Source organism: Maniola jurtina, chromosome 9 (genome assembly GCF_905333055.1).
Source record: "Maniola jurtina chromosome 9, ilManJurt1.1, whole genome shotgun sequence".
Taxonomy (NCBI): Eukaryota; Metazoa; Arthropoda; class Insecta; order Lepidoptera; family Nymphalidae; genus Maniola; species Maniola jurtina.
In genome coordinates, this window is record NC_060037.1 from 14,760,173 (window position 1) to 14,782,561 (window position 22,389).

General features: G+C 37.6%; 1 long non-coding RNA gene across 1 annotated transcript; it reads left to right on the forward strand.

The window, feature by feature from the left end:
- The first annotated feature begins 702 nt into the window (after positions 1 to 702).
- Positions 703 to 21,905, forward strand: LOC123868034. The gene is made up of 3 exons (XR_006796568.1): positions 703 to 779; positions 7,887 to 7,896; positions 21,895 to 21,905. It is a non-coding gene; the product is annotated as an uncharacterized LOC123868034 (long non-coding RNA).
- Positions 21,906 to 22,389: the final 484 nt, after the last annotated feature.

A 22,389-nucleotide genomic window follows, 5' to 3' on the forward strand; every position in this document is an offset into this window, starting at 1 on the left:
ACTACGGCCGTCCCACGCTAAATCTGTCACCGCGGGCAATAACGCACCGGTTGTACAAACTTACATACATACAGACATACACCATTAGTACATCTGCATCTTTAACTTGTCATCGCTTGCTGCACTCGAATGAAAAAGTATTCCGTGTAATAGAGCTGGTGATAGCCTAGTGGTTAAGGCGTTGGTCTTCAAGTGGGGGTCCAAGGTTCAATCCTGGGCGCATATATACCTACCTTAAACTTTTCGTGTTAGTTCGTGGCTTTGATATCACTTACTTTTAACGGTGTAGGAAAACATCGAGAGGAAACTGTATGCCTGAGAGTTGAAAGAAAGAAAAAAACCGTTTAATATTCTAAATTTTTCATTATATGTTTTCCATAATGTTCTCAATAGGTGTGTAACATTTTTTACACCTTTATTACCTGTTATCTCCCAAACCCACCACAATCCAAACTACATAGTCGCTGATCGTTCCTCCTGTGTCGGGGACAATACGCATTACGCACACAAACTTTCAGCTTTTATAAAATAACGAAGGTTTGGCACGCGCTGGCTCTTAGTCCATAACTAAATGTCTAACATTGTACTATGATAGCCACTGATGTCATTTGACTTAGGTTGGTTCTATATTGTTGCTTTACTGAGTGCCATTAAAATAATAATTTTTCACAAAAAACCTTCAAATAAAAAATAAAAGCAGCAGTGTAAAACCAACCAATGTCAAATGAGCTCGGTGACCATCATCCAGTGTTAATCACTGAGTCAGCGAATCACCCTGAGTCTTTGATATTTGCGCCCTAGGGGCTATTGAGCTATTGAGACCAATTAGTGAGGACTGCGTTGGACGTCCAGTCCCCTTATCTGAGTGCACAAGGAAGACAGCCATCAGAGAGGGACCAAGATGCATAGTTAAGCATGACAAAGCACTAGGGATTGCCATTAAGCATTTTCAATCCAGCTGGATCGAAGCAAATCCAGCTGGATTCAACGCGGATCCAGCATTTATCGATTTTTCGAAGAAATGCAATATTTATTTATGTTTTAACTGCAGATACTTTAATAACTAAGTACCAAAATTTGTTTGTAGTTTTAATATTAAGTCCTTACCTATGAAAAAAGCGTTTATATGGAAAAAAAAGAAAATCCAGCAAGCACCAAAAACGTGCTGGATCCAGCTGGATTGCTGGATTGCGGATCCAGCATTGCAATCCCTACACAGCACTGCAGTGACGGCCACGACCGTTCTGACAAGATGTAACGAAAAGAAGAAGTGACTATTGGGGAAAATAAAACGCATTACATTATGCTAATTGAATCACAATAAGATAAATAAAATTGCCGACAAAGCGATACGTGACAGGAAACGTGACGCAGAACGGAATGTGACGCGAACCGTGGAATCATCGGCTGCTAACGAGCGAGGATTGGCTATACCTACATCTAATGTTATTCTAAGCAGGATACATCATCAAAACCGTCCAAGTGCGAGTCAGACTCGCGCATCGAGGGTTCCGTACTCGGGTATTTTTTCTGACATAATATTTCATAATATATTATATATTATACATACAGTTAAATGCAAACTTGTTATTAGAAATATGTATATAATTTTTTCTTATCAAAAATTCTGTATGTACTGTTTACAGACGTAACTTCTTGGTAATCAGTCTAATGAGCTGAATGGATGCAGATAAAGAAGGCGAGTATGTGACCCGCCGTTCCGCGAACTTTATCGCCGCTCGCTCTCCTTAATCGCGGAGTTCAGAGGTGCCAAAGTTTATAAATAAATTATTTTTTCAGGTTCCGTACCTCAAAAGGAAAAACGGAACCATTATAGGATCACTTTGTCATCTGTCTGTCCGTCTGTCGTGTCTGTCAAGAAAACCTACACTAAACTTACACGGGTATTTCCCGTTGACCTACAACCGTAGACAAACGGTAGACAGACAGACAAAAAAAAATATGTTCATTAACAAAACATTAGTATTTTCAATTTTCAAAGTAAGGTAACTATACTAAGTTGAGTATCATATGAAAAGGCTTTACCTGTACCGTCTAAAACTGATTTTTATTTATTTTTATACATAAAAGTTTTTGATTTATCGTGCAAAATCTCGGAAAAAATACCCGAGTACGGAATCCACGGAGCGCGAATCAAAAACCACGAGTTTGTTGTAAAGTTGAGTGCATTTTAAAAATAAATATAAATATGTAGGAAAGAGATACATAATTCCAGATTTTGTTTGATTTACTGGTCCAGAAAGGAAGTAACTGCATTTTAAAAGGAAATGACTACTAATCAGTCAGTGGAATCACTCGGGAAGCACCGTTAGAGTCACGGCTGTGTTTGCTCGTGCGTCTGTTTGCCTTGAAACAATACCGCGTGCAAATAACTGCGCGGGCGCAGCTGCGTATGGCTACTTAGTCTAAGGTCGTGTTTAAAGTAACCATAGTGAAAAATCAATAAATATTTTCTTTGTATGTTGACCAAAAACCATTCTTTAATTAATCAACAACTATCTAACAATCCATACTAATCACTCGCAAAAGTGCTTTTTTGGTTTATCTTTCAATCACGTCGGAACGAAGGAACAATTTTTTACATGTGTCTAGTGCTATAGCACTAAACAAGGCGTGCGCGGCGGCCGCCTGCGGGAGCGGGGGGCTCGCGGTGCGGCGCCGGCGCGCGGCACGATGCATTCGCGGCGCGACCGCCTCCAAATTACCAGCGTTAATATTATTTGTATTCGATTTATAATTGATTACATTAAACATTTTATAAAACCATCAAAAGTGTTATCAGTACAGTCCAATTCAAAGTGCAGCGCATCACATCACTATACAACATGTATCTAACCTAAGAGTGACAGAGCCAACTTTTTATCCCGGAAATCGAAGAGTTCCCACGGGATTTATAATAAAGCTAAATCGACCCAAATAAGTCAAACGAATCAGCTAGTAATAGGTATTATAAATGTGAAGTGTGTCTGTCTTGTCTTTTATACCTTTTCAAACCCCTATCTTACCCCCTTAGGGGTTCAATTTTCCAACATCCTTTCATAACAGACGCTTACGTCATAACATTTTTCTGTATGGCCAATTACAGCCCGATTCGTCCATTGGTTTGAGTTGTGCGTTACTAAGTCAGTAAGTTGATCACCTTTTCCTTTGATATTCAGAAGATTAACTTAGGCATATAGCTTAAATCGCTGGGTCTAGAAATTTGCAGATAGGTTTTATCTATAACGTAAACTTCACTAAGAAAGGATTATTCGAAATTTCAAGTAGACAGTGAAAAACCTGCTTCCCGCGGGAAAAAATCTAGTTAAACAATAATAAAAGAATTTTCGCGCGTACTCGTATTGAAATCCCGTTCCACGCTACAACCGCTGTAGTGGCACCGTAGAGTTAGACAGATCAATGATCACACCCATTTTACTCTTGTTTTACTCTACAAAAAGCGTAATTTCACGCCACAATCCCATTCAAAAAAGTATTTTTATTGGCGTGACGTGCCAACGAGTGGATTTTTATCATTAAGCATCTACAGACGTGCCAATTTCCGACTCCAACTTACGTCGGCAGCCAACGAATTAACACAAGTTGTGATTAAAAAAAAACTACTGGCTTGCCAAAAATACGAAATAAAAAGTAAAAAAATTCGCACTTGAAAATGGCGCGATACAGCCGCCATATTGTTTTTTTTTTTAAATAAATGATATAAGGATTCTAATGATACCCAACACACCCAAATCTCTCCCGGTCAGCCAAAAAGATTACTATTAGGTATTAAACATGATTTATTCACTTTTGTTTTAAACTCCTGGTGTTGTACAGGGCCAATATTATAGTCTTCCAGTTGGTACATCTAACATGTAGTGTCGACTTGATTGTGAATTGAATTGTAAATCTCCGCCCTTATGGGTCGCTGGGGTGCTTTTGGCCTATCGCACTACCAATTCATTCTTCTGGTTACCAAACAATAGCTTCTTTTTTCTTATTGCGTGAGCTATCCTCTTCCATTTTCAAACTAGGCTTCATCATCACCATTGTCAACCAACAGATTGGTGGACACGCGGACATACTGCCTCTTGTCTTGCGCCGCCTGTACCCATAGCGTCTTCCTGCAACTCGTTCGTTGTCATATTAAGACAATGAGACCTTAGACAACGTTGTGTTTGCGGTGCGAGGTTGCCATTGTAGCACTTTGAGATCCTAACGTATATATATCAGTTTTTCAAGTACACGTGGAATAAATTAGTTTTGAGTGCCAGTTGGCTCGTGTCGTCACGTGGTTGGATGTCAGCGCGTGTACAGACGGCGTTCTGATCCTCGTTACAGCGCGCAGGTGTTAATGAACGCCGCGGAGGGCCTCGTTATGTCATCTAAGTGTTAAAAAGGCCCTACAGAAAATAATTCAGCGTCATTTGACTTGTTTCCACACGGGTGCGAACTCGGGACAATCATCGCTCCAACAGAAGCACCTCAGACTCGGTTGGAAATTGTTGGAAGTGTATGAAAAATAATGAGCGAATTGTCATTTTGTGTGTGTACTTGTATGGCTATCTTTTTTTTAAGTTGGAGTGTATGAAAATGTTCTGTTTTCATACTTGATTCATTGAAAAGAAGAACTGTTTGCATTGGCGGTTCATCTTGTGCTGTAATACCGAATATTCACTTGACGTCAATTAAAATTTAATTTATATTATACAAGTGTAAATTAAAAATTTATAACACCCCCGACAAGTCAAGGTTACAGTAACTAGAAAAGACCGAAAATACCTGATAACTTTCAAACGGCTGAACTGATTTTCTTGGACTTTTCCGCGCCTACGATCTAAAGTATCTGAGTTTTCCAAAACATCATTTTCAAATAAATAATTCTGTATTTAGGCAACGTCCATCTCGACAGCTTGACATTTGTCAATTGACATAATATTATGAACCTAACGGTTATGTAACCTTCTTTTCTACAAGAAAACTAGAAAAGAGCTGATAACTCTTAAACGGCTGAACCAATTTTTTTGGATTATAGCTAAGAACACTCTCGATCAAGCCACCTTTCATACAAAAAAAAAAATTAAAATCGGTTCATTCGTTTAGGCGCTACGATGCCACAGACAGATACACAGATACACAGATACACAGATACACAGACACACAGATACACACGTCAAACTTATAACACCCCTCTTTTTGGGTCGGGGGTTAAAAACTAAAAACCTGCAGGTCTGAGAGTTCTTAATAATTTTGCCGATCCGCACTTGGCCAATGTCTGACTATGGCCTAATGCACTTTTCATTGTGAGAGGTGACCCGTGCTCAGTAGTGGGTGGGCTCATTAAAATGTTGATGATGATGATAAATCCAAAACAGTGTCTATTACTTCTGTAAATCCATGTGAATCCCTATCCAGGGTGAATGAAGCCTTAGATCAAACAAGCACATGCACAAATCTGACATGGCGGCTACTTGTTAAATGTTGTGGAAACAATGACTCTGGTCCCGTCATGCCTTCTTATATTTACATACCTTTCGTATAGCCTAGGTGGCCTGGGAGAGATCACTACGCCTTTAGCCCCTAAATTAATATTTTGTATTTTTTTTTGTTATTACCTTGGTTATTATATGAAAATATTTGCGTGTAATTAAATTTTTTTACAATACTTACATACTTTTCTATTACAGTTTTATATATTATGTTTTCTCCAAGAATAAAAACGACAAATAAATCAAACTGAGTACATAAATAAGCACTTAAGTTATATGCCAAATCATCCATCGACAGTGGAATGTGAGCACTACACTAATGTACACTGTCACTTGTCACCGAAAGTGACTGATCATATTTCTGATGTATTTCTACGTCGCAGTTATGTTTGCTAGGGCTGCAAATGTATTATTAAAAGGGAAGTGGAAAATAGGGGGAAATATGAAAATAGTGACCGGGTCTTGGGGAAAACTACTAAGAGTAGGCGGAAAATAAAAGGTCCTAACCTAAATTCTGTAGGTAAAAGGATACGGAATTGTTTGTAAAAACTTGGTACAAATATCTTTACCTAATGATTTGGTAACAGCCCAAAACAGTATGATATATCGATCGTTAATACCTATTACCTCCGATTAAAATTTTGTGGAGTGTCTTATTGTGGAGTTTGTCATTCCAGATGTGTACAAAAATCATTCATTTTCATCGTCAATAGATCGATTTTGTTTCACGTTGATAGGTAAATGATCTATCTACCTTTTAATATTATGAGATAGGTATACTCTTACCGAAAAGATTATACTTACTTACATATGCGATGGAGAGAAATATAAATTAACATACCGCTAATGCGTAGAGCCATTGTCTTGAATGTTGGGTAATGTTTATGTTCAAACAAAGCGTCGCGTAGGTGGCTCCTGCTGTATAATACGGAATACCTACTACACCTTGCAAGGCTTGAGAGCCTCAAAGCTCAACGTTTCAAGGAGTGGATTGAAATCCGAAAGGTCGGCGGTTCAAACCCCACCCGTTGCACTATTGTCGTACCTACTTTTAGCACAAGCTTTATGCTTAGTTGGAGGGGAAAGAGGAATATTATATATTATAAGGGGATCCAGAAGACCCTTTGCCTTAGAAATCTAGTGATCCACTAGAAATCCAGTGAGTAAAATCCATTAGAAATCTAGTGAGTCCACTAGAACCAATAATATAGGGAAGAAATTAAAATGACGCTCACCAGACAGTTGTTAAATGACTTAACCATTGACCACTTTGTTGAGCAATGGTCACTTTGACCACCTGGTAGAGGAAACTTAAAACTTTTCAATTGCAACGGAAATCATGGGGGCATGTTGTGATGACAGTTATCTAGATTTTTTGCAGATCTGCACAATTAGCTTGAAAAATTAAACTCAATGATAATTATCGCCTCAAACCATACTCGTAACTCATCGATTCCTAATCGAAAATCGTGAAACCGGCAATCGAATATATCCACCGAGCCTCATGACTATTACTCGGGAATTCTGTCATCATCCGGGTATTTTTTCTTGTCGTCGGCATGCAAAGTGGGCACTTTATTCAGCGCACGCGCACTTTTATCGATAAGTCCCACGATCGATTCCGTTTTAAACGTCCATTCGAATCCTGAGTTGAATCGAGAAGTCGAAGGTTTCGAGTAATACCACTGGTTAGTAACCATACAGTTTACCGTACTTATGTTGTGGATATGGACAGTAAAGGTTCGCGCACATCGCAGCTACGCACGGCAGGCTTCAGCGTATCGCATTGCAAAATTGTGCCAAAGCACATTCTACGGTTCGGCCTGCCTGTAGACATATAAAATTTACAAGATGCAAGAATTTTGTTGCAACACAATGTGGTCCTTTACTGCTTTACTGCGCAAGCTTTTACTGCTCACCTTATTTTTTACCTTTATTAAGGTCAATGGTCAATAATGGACGATGAAACGTTGACGGTTCAAATCTCATCTATGCAATAGATGTATAATTGTAGTCATTGATATAGAATTGTTGTAATAAGCACATACTGCTAGCTACTCATAAGCATAATAATAATTATTCAGGGATTAAAAATATTTAACATGGCGTTAATTGGTGGGTCTATGTGCCGAAGTTGTGAAATAAATCTGCAGTGTACTACATATTAATTTCCGGGGAACTTATGTCTTCCAATTTATTATTGTCTGATAAGACATTTTTTCCGCACCTAGTTACAATATAACAAGTAGGTAAATCCTTCAAAGTCCTTCGACCAAATGTTTTTTATCGAACTGTAATATGGTTGCTAAGCTGTGGTGACACCATGATTAGAAATACAAATGGCTGCATTAGGCTAACAATGTGTGGTATGAAATTTGCAAATAATAGACGGATAAGCTGTAATTATGTTTATTATATTACAATTTAAAAGTTAAACAACAATTTGTAATATTCTCGTCGTTTGATGATATTTTAGTCAGTATCTATTCTTAATTTCCTTTTTATTTTGTAACAGAAATATTATGCCAGAGTTGCAAAACTGTAGTGACGATGGTCGAGGCACATAGCTTTGAGCTTGGTAGGCTCTCGGTCCCAAGTTGAATGTCGACCTTGCACCGGAAAGTACAGCATTGGAAGTCCCAATAGGTAGACGAACAATTTCAAGCGAGTTTCACTTTCAGGGAGTCTCTGGACACAGCTGGCACAACACCGTGTTCTATGAAGATGACATGGTAGACAAAAGATTTAAAAAAATCATAGGATTAAGGTAAAAATTCGTGCATTGACTCGCAGCTCGCTTCAGCAAAACGCACCGAACTGGAATTACTAAATGTGATTGTAGATTGAATTTTTAAAAAGAGCAACCGCCGAGTTTCTTGCTGGTTCTCGGCAGGAAGAGTATTCCGAACCAGTAAAATCTTTTTGTTTCTATGACAACCGATAACGTAAAGAGTGGCTAAAAATCGGGGACTTAAAAAATTCTGTGCTCAAGTCAGGGTATTAAGTTTTTAATGTATTTTTTGCAACATATAATTTGCATAAAGATTAATAAACATTCAACATTGGGCGAAAAGCCGGTAAGTACATTATCATACATAACGATTCGCGAACAGCATTGTTCCGCCCACGCGGCGCCCGCGCACCTCAACACACTTACTGGAATACCTAACTTGCAGAGATCAAGTAGAAAACAGAAGCGATAAAACAGGGATTCATGAAATATGCCTATTTTGTTAAAGTTGACATGTTTGCATATTACATAGATAGGTACATGATATTTGTAAGGATAAACAAGAAAATAGACGTGCCAAATGGATAATCTCTATAATTCTGAATAATATATTATAACTAAATGTTCATGGGTGGCGGTAATCACTTAACATCAGGTAACCCGCCTGCTCGTTTGCTCGCTATTTTTATTTAAAAAAATGTTACTGTTTAGATGTTTGTTATTCCTTCAGACCACCAATATGCCTGAAAGGAATGGAAATGGCTTAATACCCTAAATTAACAGATAGGTTACTTTTTATCTGAAAAAACTCGAGAGTTTCCGAGGGATTTTAAAAAAAACCTAAATAGAAGTTAGATATACCCTTACAGTTTTCATTTTACCAGCCAGCTATTTATATATTGGTGCCTCCAAGAGAAGAGTGAAAATAGGCATCTTCGTAAAACGCGCTCCACTCTTTATCATTATTCATATAGGTACATCACCTCCTATTTGGTGTGATTAGCGCCAAAGTAAATGGAAGCCTATTATACTAAACTAGAAGGTGCCCGCGGCTTCGCTCGCGTCGATTTTGGTTTTTTAAATCCCATAGGAACTCTTTGATTTTCAGGGACAAAAAGTAGCCTATGTCCTTCCCCGGGATGTATCCCAAATCTGTACAAAATATCATTAAAATCGGTTCAGCGGTCGGGCCGTGAAAACGTATAAGGCAGACAGACGACACACTTTAGCATTTATAATATTAGTATGGATGAATTTGTCTGTCCCTGTATAGTCTTTGCCACGTTAAATGTCAATTAAAGTAATCAAACCAGCTGTCGGGAACGATTATAAGGCGCATGTAATTAAAGCTTGCGGATTTGTGTGCGCGGGAGGCGGCTTGTAATTATAGTAGGTACTATTGAATAGAAGTTTAGATATCCTATTCAATTTTACGCACAATTAGCTTCGTAGCATAGATACTATTATAGGTAAGTTATAGGGGTTAAAGTATGAAATTGCCGTTTTATTGTAATAGGTACTTCGAATTGACATAGAACCTTCATAGTTTGAGATTTTTGAGTGAAACTTTTTTCATACAGTACCTATGTAGTTCTTCTTTTAAAAAATATGCAACATTTATCAACTTTCAGTTGTTTTTTTTATTCAGCTTAGACAATAAAGATGGATACTTCGAAAATTCGTGTGATTTTTGAATACGAGTTCCGACGCGGAACTTACGCGGCAGAAACAGCTCGCAATATTAATGTTGCGTTTGGAGAGGGGACTGCTAATGAACGCACTGTGCGATTTTGGTTTAAACACTTTCGTGATGGAATCTTCGATTTGAAGAACGAACCACGTGGAAGACCGCCCACACAGGTGAATAACAATGACTTGAAAGAGATGGTGGAAGCCGATCTGAGCCAAACTATCCAGGAATTAGCGGCATGGTTTAACGTTACCTTACCAACGATATTGACTCATTTGCGTCAAATCAATAAAATAAAAAAATATGAAAAATGGGTGCCTCATGATTTTACTGATCTGCAGAAAGAAGATGTATCTTCTCATATCCATCTCTACCCAATACCCATATTATAAATACAAACGTATGTTTGTGTAAAAATTTTTGGTCAATTTAATCCTAACACGCTAGATGATGCCTGTGATTTTGTTCGCATGGATTTAGGTTTATTAAACATCCCGTGGGGACTTTTTGATTTTCCGGGATGAAAAGTAGTCTATTGCTCATCTCCAGGATGCCTCTCTCTCTCCACCATCTCTGTACCAAATAGATGACATCACCCACGTGGATATAAGTTTTTTTTTATAAATTTCGTGGGAACATTTTGATTTTCTGGGATAAAAAATAGCCTATGCCTCTATCTCTATATCAAATTCATTCGAAATCATTGAACAGATAAGCCGTGAAAAGCTGACAGACAGACAGACATACAGATAAGTATACTTTTGCATTTACGAGTATATTAGGTATATAAGTATGGATTAACTTAGAATTTAATAACTTAATAACCATTCACCTTGGCTGCCTTTAACCTAACCTCTAGAGTTAGGTATGGTGCATGGGTGGATGCATTATAAAGGGTCTTGTAGGTGGTTAATGATATACAGTACCAGACAGATTGATTATACTTGCAACCAAATACGGTTACAAATGACTTCATAAACTGCAGCTAATGCGATCAATCAGTACGCATAATTAGTTTTTCGATACGATTATTTCGATATAATTTCTCTAATGTGCGACGCATACCTGCAGAGTGCAGTAGAGGCGAGGCATAGCATCTTTAACGTCTAACAGCATAAATTCAGCTTAACATTTACTATGCTTATTAAAAAATTTGAAATTGGTATTCTACTAATATTACGTATTTATATGAAAGTATGTTTGGTATGTCACTTCACATCGGAACAACGTATTAGCGTGATATTTTGCATAGATTTGGATTTGTTAAGGACCTGAAGATAAGTAATAAGTAATAATATAGGTTGCTTTTTATTCCGGAAAACCAAAGAGTTCCCACGGGATTTTTGAAAACCCAAATCTATTTAGACGACTTCGTGGCCATCATTTATTTATGAAAACAAACCACGGAGGACACTCTAAGTCTAAAGTAACCCAGTGTATCGCGTGCCTTAAGTTGCCGCCGCCCAAAGTAAAATAAAGCTTAGTTTGTTGTTATCATTTGTTCGCTGCGTCATCGGCTCCGCTCCATTCAGAAGGTGTGAGTTGAGCCTAATCGATACGTGTTATTGGAAAACATAATAAATGACAAAAAATTAAGAAAGCATTATTATTTTGTTTTTTTGGCATTCTAATACAATTATTTCTAACCTTTTATATCGATTCTTTTGAAGTCTTCTTTCCTTTATTATCTGTAACAAAAAATATTATATTTTGTTTAATATGAGTTACCTTTTATAAATCAGAATAATAGGTAAGTGTAATAGTAGTAAAGGCAAGTCTAAAATAGATTGCAAAATTTTGTAATACCTAAAAGTTTACATTTATTCCCACAGACAACCTTATGGAAGCTTTCGGACTTTCTTGAGGCGGAACGCAAGAGTCGAAAGCCTATTATGGTGTCTAGTTTGCCTATCATGTAACTTATAGATCACTAATTTTGTTGTAACTAAGAATATTTTATCTTACAGAGAATATTTGGAAAATATTTTGTGTTCCAGAACAAGATAATATTTACGCGAAGTACATAATATAATGAGTTAATTTTCTCAAGTTACCAATTATAAGTAACAAAAGTGTAGGGACATAAACCACGGTGGTCTTGTAACTCCATGGCGGAGGTTCACGGCGTTTACGACATCCTGCCAGTCCATTGCGGCCTGTTTACGTGTTTATATTGATGTTAGCTTGGTGTGATTAGACGCTCTAATGTGTAACGCTTGTGTGAAAAGTTTCCTTCATCCGTCTGTCTTTCTGTCTATCTGTCTGTTTTTTATCTATCTGTCTAACTGTTTGTCTTTCTGTCTGTCTGTCTGTCAGCGCGCTGTATAGCTACTGTAACTGTCACAGGTAGAGAGTTGACATTTTCACATAGTTTGTATTATTGTATAATTCTATTCCGCTTTGACAACTAATAATTACACTTTCAAAATGACCGCCATGTAAATTAAAAAATACATAAGTAATCTTGTACGATGGTAATCCTTCCGATCATCATCATCATCATCATTGCCGTTTCACATCCGAGTAAGTGCCTACTGGTCTCCTCCCAGAATAACAATGGTTCGCCATTGTCCACCACGCTGTCCAAGTGCGGATTAGCAGACTTCACACACCCTTGAGAATATTATAGAGAACTCTTAGATGATGTAATGGTGTTACGAAATGGGTATGCGTTGAGCTTAATTACCACATAATCTCTTCATGTGTGGTTATTGGCCAAGTAATTAACACCAGCGTATGACCACCATGTGGGACGGAGGTGTTTACTCAATCTATTACTGAGCACTTTAGACACCAGCAGATTAGCGTTTAATGTAAATTAAGTAGATTCTGGGAACTGACAAAACTACTCACGTACTCGGAATGATGTAAGAGTTCTAATGATAACCCATACGTCCAAATCTGTTCAGACATATAAAATTTATGGTGGAACAAAGAAACTCAAATACATACTCGTACGATGAACCGTGAATATATTACTTTTTTTTAAATGTATTATTTAGATACAAGTTAGCACTTGACTGCAATCTCACCCGCTGGTAAGTGATGATACAGTCTAAGATGGAAGCGGGCTAACCTGGAAGAGGTATGGCAGATTTTATTAAACCCATACCCCTTTGGTTTCTATTACACCGCTAAATCGCTTGGCGGCATGGCTCTGCCGGTAAGGTGGTAACTAGCCACGGCCGAAGCCACCCACTAGACCAGACCAGAGATCAAGAAATTATAAAATTCCAAGCCCTGCCGGGAATCGTACCCAGGACCTTCCACTAATAAGGCCACAGCGCTTACCACTGAGTCAGAGAGATCGTCAAAATAGTTACACTAAAAGTTACATAAATTACACTCCTTTTTTGCGCAGTCTTGTATACTCTCCTTTCGAGTATTTCCTTCTTAAACAGAGAACGTAAGGAGCACTTATTAAAGTTTCATTTTGTGTCAGTAGTTTTCTTCAAAATGTAGAAAAAATAGGTCACAACTCACACCACTCATGAGACATTTTATATTATATCAAGGCGCAGTCTACGCTAATCCGGGCTTAGCGAATATCGGGTAAGGCCTTAGCGCCGACCCACGGGGGACGAGTGTCATATAATAAATTCCCGAGCACGTTCCCTAGTTCACTCGCGCTAATTTGTGCCTCCGTATAATTACTGGGACAGGTAGGTACGTCCCATTTCGAAATAAAAGTTAGCCGCCCAATCCAAATTGGCTGGGCAGCGTTCAGGAAGCTTCGAGATGCCCTTCTCGTCCAAAATTACTCAGGTCATTAGGCCGTGATTACACCTGTTAGTTTTACTCACGTAAATAACTTACATGATTAACTTACGAGAAATTTACTAATGTAAATACTCTTATAAGTGTCATTTACCTTAGTAAATTTGTTGTCAATTAATTACGTAAGCTACGTACGTGAGTGAAACTTACAGATGTGATCGCTGCCTACGAGCAAAATTTTCGGACAATGCGTGTTTGTCAGTGTTGACATATCGATCCCAGACATGGTCGCTAACTATGGACTTTATAAGAAAGCTCAGTCACTCAGCGCGCGATGGAGGCTGGAGAGAGCTATGCTTGGAGTTCCTCTACGTGATCAAATCAGAAATAAAAGATCCGTAGGAGAATCAGAGTATCTGATATAAATCAACGGGTTACGAAGCTGAAATAGCAATGGGCAGGGCACATAGTTCGAAATACTGATAACGTTGGGTAAGCGTTGGGGTCCTGATCCCAAGATCCCAAGGTCCAATGGCGATTTCGCACCGGAAAACGCAGCGTTGGAAGACCCCCCCCACTATGTTGACAGATGATAGCTCATAGCTGACATTCTAAAGAAAGCTAAGGACTACGTTTTGATATTCAGTCCCAGGGAAAAACAAATTTCACTTAGGTAAGGCGCTTAGTTGTTATGGCAGAAAAGTAAACATCTTAATACGGGCTTGGCGCCTGATGTATAATGTACTATATTATACGGTTTTGGCGCATATATCGGCAACAGAGATAAGTTTCATATCATAAATTCGCGAGCACGTTTTCACTTTACGGTAATTTGTGCACGCGCTAATTACCCTGGTACACTTTAGTGCGCTTAGCTGTGCGGGAACTCTAAAATGTTTAACGTGAAATTCAGGAAGTATACAAAACAAACAAAAGTTCTTTAATTTTAATCTTGTCGTACAAAATAATTGTAGCGTTTTCCACTTTGCAAAATTATTTTTGTTTTTTGTCATATTTTTGAAACTGTATTAGTATAGGTAATTTATACTTTTTACGCGACTAACTGCCCGAAAAAGGGGTGAGTACCTATAATGTTTACAGTGTTTCATGTATGTGAGTTTCTTTATTCCACCATAACTTCTAAATGTCTGAACGGACTTGGATGTATGGCGTACCTATCGTTAAAATCTTTAAATCATCCTGAGCAACAATAGCTGCGACAATATTCGAAAAAAAAAGAAACAAAAAAAAAACAATATAGCGGCTGTGTGACGCCATTTTTAAAAGTACAATAAATTATACTTGGATTATAGCTAAGGACACTCTCGATCAAGCCACCTTTCAAACAAAAAAACTAAATTAAAATCGGTTCATTAGTTTAGGAGCTACGATGTCACAGACAGATACACAGATAGGTACATACTCACGTTAAACTTATAACACCACTCTTTTTGGGTCGGGGGTTAAAAATGTCCAGAGATAGTGTGAATATGTAACTGCTGGGTAGGATGAAGTGATTACTGAGGGTCAGGGCCGGCGGGTGGGAGGGTCCAATTTATTTAAGCGTTTAACACATTAGCAAGGGAGGGCTTTGGCGGGCGACTGAGCAAACGTAAAGGATGCGAGCGATTAGCATAGCGGCTAATGAATAGCCCGGATTTGGTCTAATCTCGGAGACTTGGTTCACACGCTCGTGTGTATACGTGAACCTACGTATATACCTAAAAAGTTTATAATATTAGAATAAAATTTGCGGTATTTTATTATTAACAAAAACAAGTACTTATATTTATTGTGGCCTTAAAAAGAAAAGATAAAAAATTATTGCAAAGAACAATTTCATACAGCTACGTAGCTTTTACACTCGTATAGCTGCTACCTACTTATTTCCCTTGAGATTGGCTCTCCTCGCGAAGTTTCTTTTTGCTTTGAAAAGCACACGATTAGGAAATCATGCCAGCATACATCGTAATAAATACTTTCCTACTGTTATAAATGCGAAAGTGTGTCTGTCTGTCTGCTAGCATTTCACGGCATATCCGTTTTTAATGATATTTGGTACAGAAGTAGCTGGGCATCCCAGGAAATAACGGCTGCTTTTTGTCCCAGGAAATCAAAGAGTTTCCACGGGATTTTTAAGATACCTAAACCCACAATGAAGACATCATGGGTATCATATGATACCCATGAATGAATATGATATTATTGTAAATATATATATTATACAATATACATATGAATATTATTGTAAATTGAACAATTGAAAAGAGCAACCGCCGAGTTTCTTGCTGGTTCTTCTCGGTAGGAACGGCATTCCGAACCAGTGGTAAATTATTTGACGATTCAAAAGCACTTGTAAAAGTTTATTTGAATAAAAATCTATTCTATTCTATTCTATCTTAGGTACAAAACAAAAATGGCTTGGATCCTCGAAAAGAATATAAGGTACTTTTTAATATTTTTCATTTTCATTGCAGCCATTTTGAAATTTTTATTGTTTGCTGTTACATCGACAATATAAATGCATATTCCACATTCAGTGCCAACTCTGTTCACCGTTCACGAGATACAGCCCGTTGGCAGACAGACGGACGGACGGGCGAACGGACAACGGACAACCCTAAAAAATATCCTTGTATTCGCAAACAATTAGTCTCTTAACGCGACGCAGAAATAACAGCAATTAATATTAGTCAGTGTTATTTCCGACTACCCGCACAATCGCCGCCGATGATGAAACTTGGCCGAATGAATCATGAGCTTATTCTGAAGTGAGAAAAATAAGCTTTTATAATGGTTTCGGTATGACCGCACGCTTTTTATAGGTGAGACGCGGTTGACCTAAAAGTGCATCTTATGCTCGGGCCACACTTGCGTCTATCGTTACAAAGCAATGCATGCCAAAGCTATTTTTAATAATACTTTTTCACTGAAAAGTGAAAAGTTATCAAGCTAAAGCGGTGTTCCCATTAGCGGCATCATAATTTTACGGCCCCCCTGTTTAACTGATTTTGACGATTACATCCTGGAAACCGTCCTTTTGTCTCGGAAAATCAAAGAGTTCCCAAAGGATTTTTTAATAACCTAAATTCTCGTGGACGAAATTGCGGACATCATTTGGTACAGAGATAATTTACACCTTTGGGTGGATCTGGATAGGCTACATATTTTTATCCCGTAAAATTAAAGATTTCCACTCTGACGAAACGCGGGCATCTATAGTATAAGTACCTACTTACAAATTAAAATTAGATGTAACCCCATAAAGATTGGTACAATGAATTTACGCATAAAGGTTCCAAAAATTGGATTCCTTGACAAGGAAGATTTTTTTTTCTCTTTTGATGTTCGAGCGAACTACGAAGGGGTGGTTACGCTGATTAGACGGGACTAGAAAAAGGATGGAAATTAACAAAAGAACGGCTTTGAATCTGGAAATAAAGTAATTATAAGGAAGAGACAAAATACTAATGAACATGAATAGGTATGCTTTTTAAACTGAGAAACCCTGGATTTTACTGCTTACAACAATTTAATTTCACTCAAAACAGCAGATAGGTATTATTGTCTTCGGAAAGTCTGTGACTTGAGAGGTACGAGTAGGTACCTACGTACAGTCAAATCTAGACTTATTAATATTATAAATGTGAAAGTATGTCTACCTATCTGTCTGTCTGTCTGCGTGTCTGTTTCTTTTTCACGGCCCGCCACTTAACCAATTTTGACGGGTGCTGAGATGCATCCTAGCGACGAACATAGGCTCTACCTACTTATTTTTATTTCGCAAAATCAAAGAGTTCTAACGGGATTTTCAAAAATCTTAATCCACATGGTCCAAGTCGCGGGCATCAGCTTGTTTTACATCTTTAAAAATAAAGTACTTGCTGTTCATTTGTTGAACCAAGAATACACCAAGGAGTAAGAATAGAATTGATAGTAAGTGGTGGAGTGGCGATCTCTCACCTGGCAGGTCCCCAATAAATGACACCAGAAGAGTCGAAAAGAAATGTGTCCAACAGTCCAAACACAATCAATGCGACAACAGTTTTTCGCCTTTTATCACCCTTTTTTGACCGGAAAGCTCAGCGTTTGAAGATCCCCTGTAGGCGGACAGATAACATCAAAGGCGTCGCAGGAGCCGCTGGATTCAGGCGGCGCAAGTTCCAACAAGAGACCCTTCCCACTGTGACCTGAGAGAGACCCTCAGAGACCCACCTGTGGACGTCTATCGGTAGATGACGATGATGATTAGCTGCTGCTGTTCGTTGTGTGCTGTTTCATAGCATTCCATATATAGAACGTTACCGTCTAGCTATTATATTTAATGTAACCTTTGGACATACTTAAAGTTTAAAAAATCTATGCTCCTGGAAAAAGCATATTATACAATCGAAGATTATGTAAATGATAAAAAACATGGATTTCACTCGCTCCAGCAATGCGCGGGGCTGCAATTGCTTGTACTTATAGCAAATTATTGTAAACAGTTGAAAAGAGCAACTGCCGAGTTTCTTGCTCGTTCTTGGTAGGAACGGTATTTCGAACCAGTGGTAAATTATTTTGACGATTCAAAAGCAATTATAAAAGTCTACTTGAATAAAAAATTATTCTATTCTCTTCTATTCATAACATTATAGTATCAAACTTGTCATTCAGTGGGTATCCCCTTAGGTATCCACATTTTACTGATCGTAAACTGAGATTATTGTCAACAAGAGACATTTGCTGTCCAACCTTTTACGTAGTCCACGGATTAGCTGCTTTTATTAGCAAAAAAGTTTTATTATTTTCGATACAAAATCCGATTTCACTGAAACTTATCTTATTATACGGAGCAATCCTTTTGCGACATCAAATTATTTGTCTAGGTTTTTATTCGATACTCCAAGCTTCCCAAGCGGAATTCATAACAATTCCGATCTTCCTGTTTTCCCGTGCGACTACACTTAAATATAATTTGTATTTATTCATGGATAAATTATTGTTATTTGGCTAAATCTTAGAATCAACTTACTTTCTGGGACGAAACACAAATTTTTATTCAGTTAAACCTTTACAGATACTTTTGAATCGTCAAATGCAACCACTGGTTAGGAATGCCTTACGTACCTAAGTAGGTGTTGGTAGAATTTATAATTCACTCTTCCTAGATTAAGTTTAAGAGGGAAGTAACCAAAGTAGACGGGAGAATTAGCAAGCTGAAGCGGACATGGCTGTCGATTTGACCGCTGAGACAGACATTTTCTGGATTGAAGACCATCATTTACCGGTAAGTGCAATGCGGAAAGGTCTTCAGTCCGCTAAATCGACGACCTGTTAAAAAGGTGGCGGGAAATAGTGGATGAAGCAGGGGAAGATCGGATTTGGTGACGTAGTCTCCAAAAAATCTATGTCCAGCATAGACCGTATCACCATCACTATCCAATAGATATCCACTGCTGGACATAGGATGATCTGGAGCCACCTCCCCCAACCCATTGAAAGAGAATCACGGATGGGTTAGAAATTCAGGTTACTCTTGGATGCATTTTTAGAAGCTGTTTTTTTTTGTAGCAGTAAAAAGTCTTATGTTGTTTAGAATGCTTTTACTTTGTTTTGTTGACACTTTTTCACTTTCTTTTTTCCTTTTACGTTTTTGTGCGTGAGAAATTTTCACACCCGGAATAATGTGATTGCGAAGAAGTTTAATTACTAGGAACGTTCTAGATTCTGTATGAATGCGTTTTTTAAATAGGACGTGACCTGATAACGGATTAGTGCGGTGGGAACGCATTTCACGCCTTTGCAACTTTGCACGCATTATAGACGATTGCATTTTGTACTTGTGTTTTGTTGCTCTCGTTTCTGTAGTAACGTTTTATGGGTCATCTTGAAATCCCCTTAGTATCAGAATCATACAGGAAAAATACATGAAGAAAATGTACCTATACTGCTCGTAAAATGAAAGAAAACGGAGTTTGCTGTGCTGATAAAACAACGAAAAAGAAATGTAAAAATTAGAATGTTTATGTATAGTTAGAATCTAAAAATTATATATGGTTTTGCGTTGTGAAAGTGTTAGGTACTGAAAGAGTAGAAAAAATTAGTATAGTAAATCCAGTAGATATTTGTTTAATAGGTTTCTACATGAAAAAAAAAAAACCGCCATCGTTCGGGTACGAAACCCATACGTCCAAACTCCTTATGGGTACACGTCAAAATGGGTACCTTGGGAATCTACCATACCTTTAATTTAGGTCTGATGATTAAATAAAATTTAAACTGAGGCATAGACATTTCTCAGCTTATCTAATGATTGCGCAATCTGCCTTTGAAGAAATTTCGAATCATATTGGAAAAACCTTCGAATGCCGTTTTCTTCTTTCAATGGCATGAGAGTTGCCACTACCACAAAAAAAAATCGAAAATACATTAGCTCCTTGCAATATTACACCTCGTACATCCGTCCAATGTTCTATTCTAAATATACCCGCCACAGCATCCGCCCCGTATGCAATATGAGACCGACTTTAACAAAACAAATCCAAAAACACACCAAACGCAACCCTAAATCAATAAACGTAAAGTCCAATTTAACGAGTCACATCACAGCGCAGTATTTATGAAGTGATTCCAGAAGCAGCACAACATGATTACAGAATCAAAAAAAAAGAAGAAAAATAAACCGTTCGAAATTTAAATATCACTCGAAAATGTTGCTATAATGTATCTAATTTATCTAATCAAAATTGAACTTAATTAGATAGTGATAAAGTAGATTGTCGAATGGATGATAAAGTTGGTGTTTATTTAAACGAGGCAGCAACGAGCGTCGATGGACAAATTTATCTGTTTGTATGCAAACGTATGCGTGCGCGCATTCGTCTGTCAGATTGATGGATATTTTAGACTTATTCCTCTTGAATATAAAACGATTCAATAATACATTTTATGGTCAATTTACATTTTTGTAATATAAATACATTTCATCTATATTGATACAATTTTTTCAAAATTGATAGCCTCAATTTTACGGGAAATATAGGTAAACGTTCACAATTCAATTATTTCATTGGAAATTTCATGACAGTTCGCACTACACTTTTGGAATGTTAATATTGGATTTAATATCTATGTAAACAGAACTTTTAGGTTAACGTAACCTATAAATTATAACTAAAGGTACGTAGGGTTCCAAACGCGCCCTGGTCTGAGAAAAAGCGAACCCAGTGCGAACTTTATCCGTTAAATCTTATTATTGCCCCTATCTGACTACATATGTATATATTTCATTAGTCTCTATATTTACTCTACCATCTTACTTTTATAAGTTAATTTTAGCCTTGTCATGTTGGCTAACCCTTAACACTTTACACCTAATGTCCAGCGCTAACAAGACACATTGAATTAAGATCAATCGTCCGGACGTTTTTAGAGTTCCGCAAGAGTAAGTATTACTCCAAAATTTAACAGCCCAGCATATAATACCCATCGATGATAATATCATACTTCCTTCCTTTATACTTTTTTTTTAAATGATTTCCACTGTCAATCCTCTTCCTATTTTAATTGTATTTATACGATTTAATATTATTTTAATTTTATCGAAGTTATCTTCATAAAAGCTTACTCCTCTTTTTTAGTTTAGGTACACAGGATCCTGCAGATAATATAGTCCCAACTAATAACATGAAAAATTGTCTTGTCCACCATATCATTTCCACCCTCATGCGAAGGAAGCTCGCTTTTATTGGAATTGCCAATTCTCATACCCAAGATTAATGTTGGAAGGAAAAATTGAAGGCAAAAGGGTTCTAAGTCACCAAAGATGCAAATGGTTGGATGAATTAATAAGGCGGTGGACAAGGCTTAGTTACGCAAAGTAAAAAAGAGGCGGCTTTGGAGAAGCTTTTCATATGATGACCGCATAACTTTGTTTCGAAAATTATGTTGATCTTTGATTGGGGCAAAAGTGGCTATAAATAAATTCATCACACTTAATATTATAAAGGCGAAAGTTTGTATGTGTGTGTGTGTGTGTGTGTGTATGTGTGTGTGTGTGTATGTTTGTTACTCCTTCACGCAAAAACTACTGAACAGATTGGGCTGAAATTTAGAATGGAGATAGACTATACTCTGGATTAGTACATAGGCTACTTTTTATCCCGGAAAATAAAAGAGTTCCCACGGGATTATTAAAAAACTACATCCACGCGAACGAAGTCGCGGGCATCAGCTAGTAAATCAATAAATGATTTCCTACGTCTACGGAATCATTAACACCACAGCTCAGTTCACGCTTAGCTGACTTTAGTCCGTAGTGTCATCTCCACGCGATGATGGATCGCCGGCCACTTGTTTTGCTCGCATTACCACATTACAGTAATTTGGCTGACTTCCTAATTTATACTGCTGCGTTTGTTTTGTCATCCATCATTTTGTGCCTTGTTTTAGATTGTAGCTACCTAGTTTGTTGGGGCTGGAACGGGTATATAAAGACATTTTTATTTTTTATCCCTTTAAAATACGTAGCTTTAAAAACTGTTAGTACCTATAATTGTACAGTTATTTGGCTGAATTCCTAATTTATAATGCTGCGTACGTTTTGTCATCCATCATTTTGTGCATTGTTAACCCCTGACCCAAAAAGAGGGGTGTTATAAGTGTGTATCTGTGTATCTGTCTATGGCATCGTAGCTACTAAACGAATGACCCGATTTTAATTTAGTTTTTTTCGTTTCAAAGGTGGCTTAATCGAGAGTGTTCTTAGCTATAATTGAAGA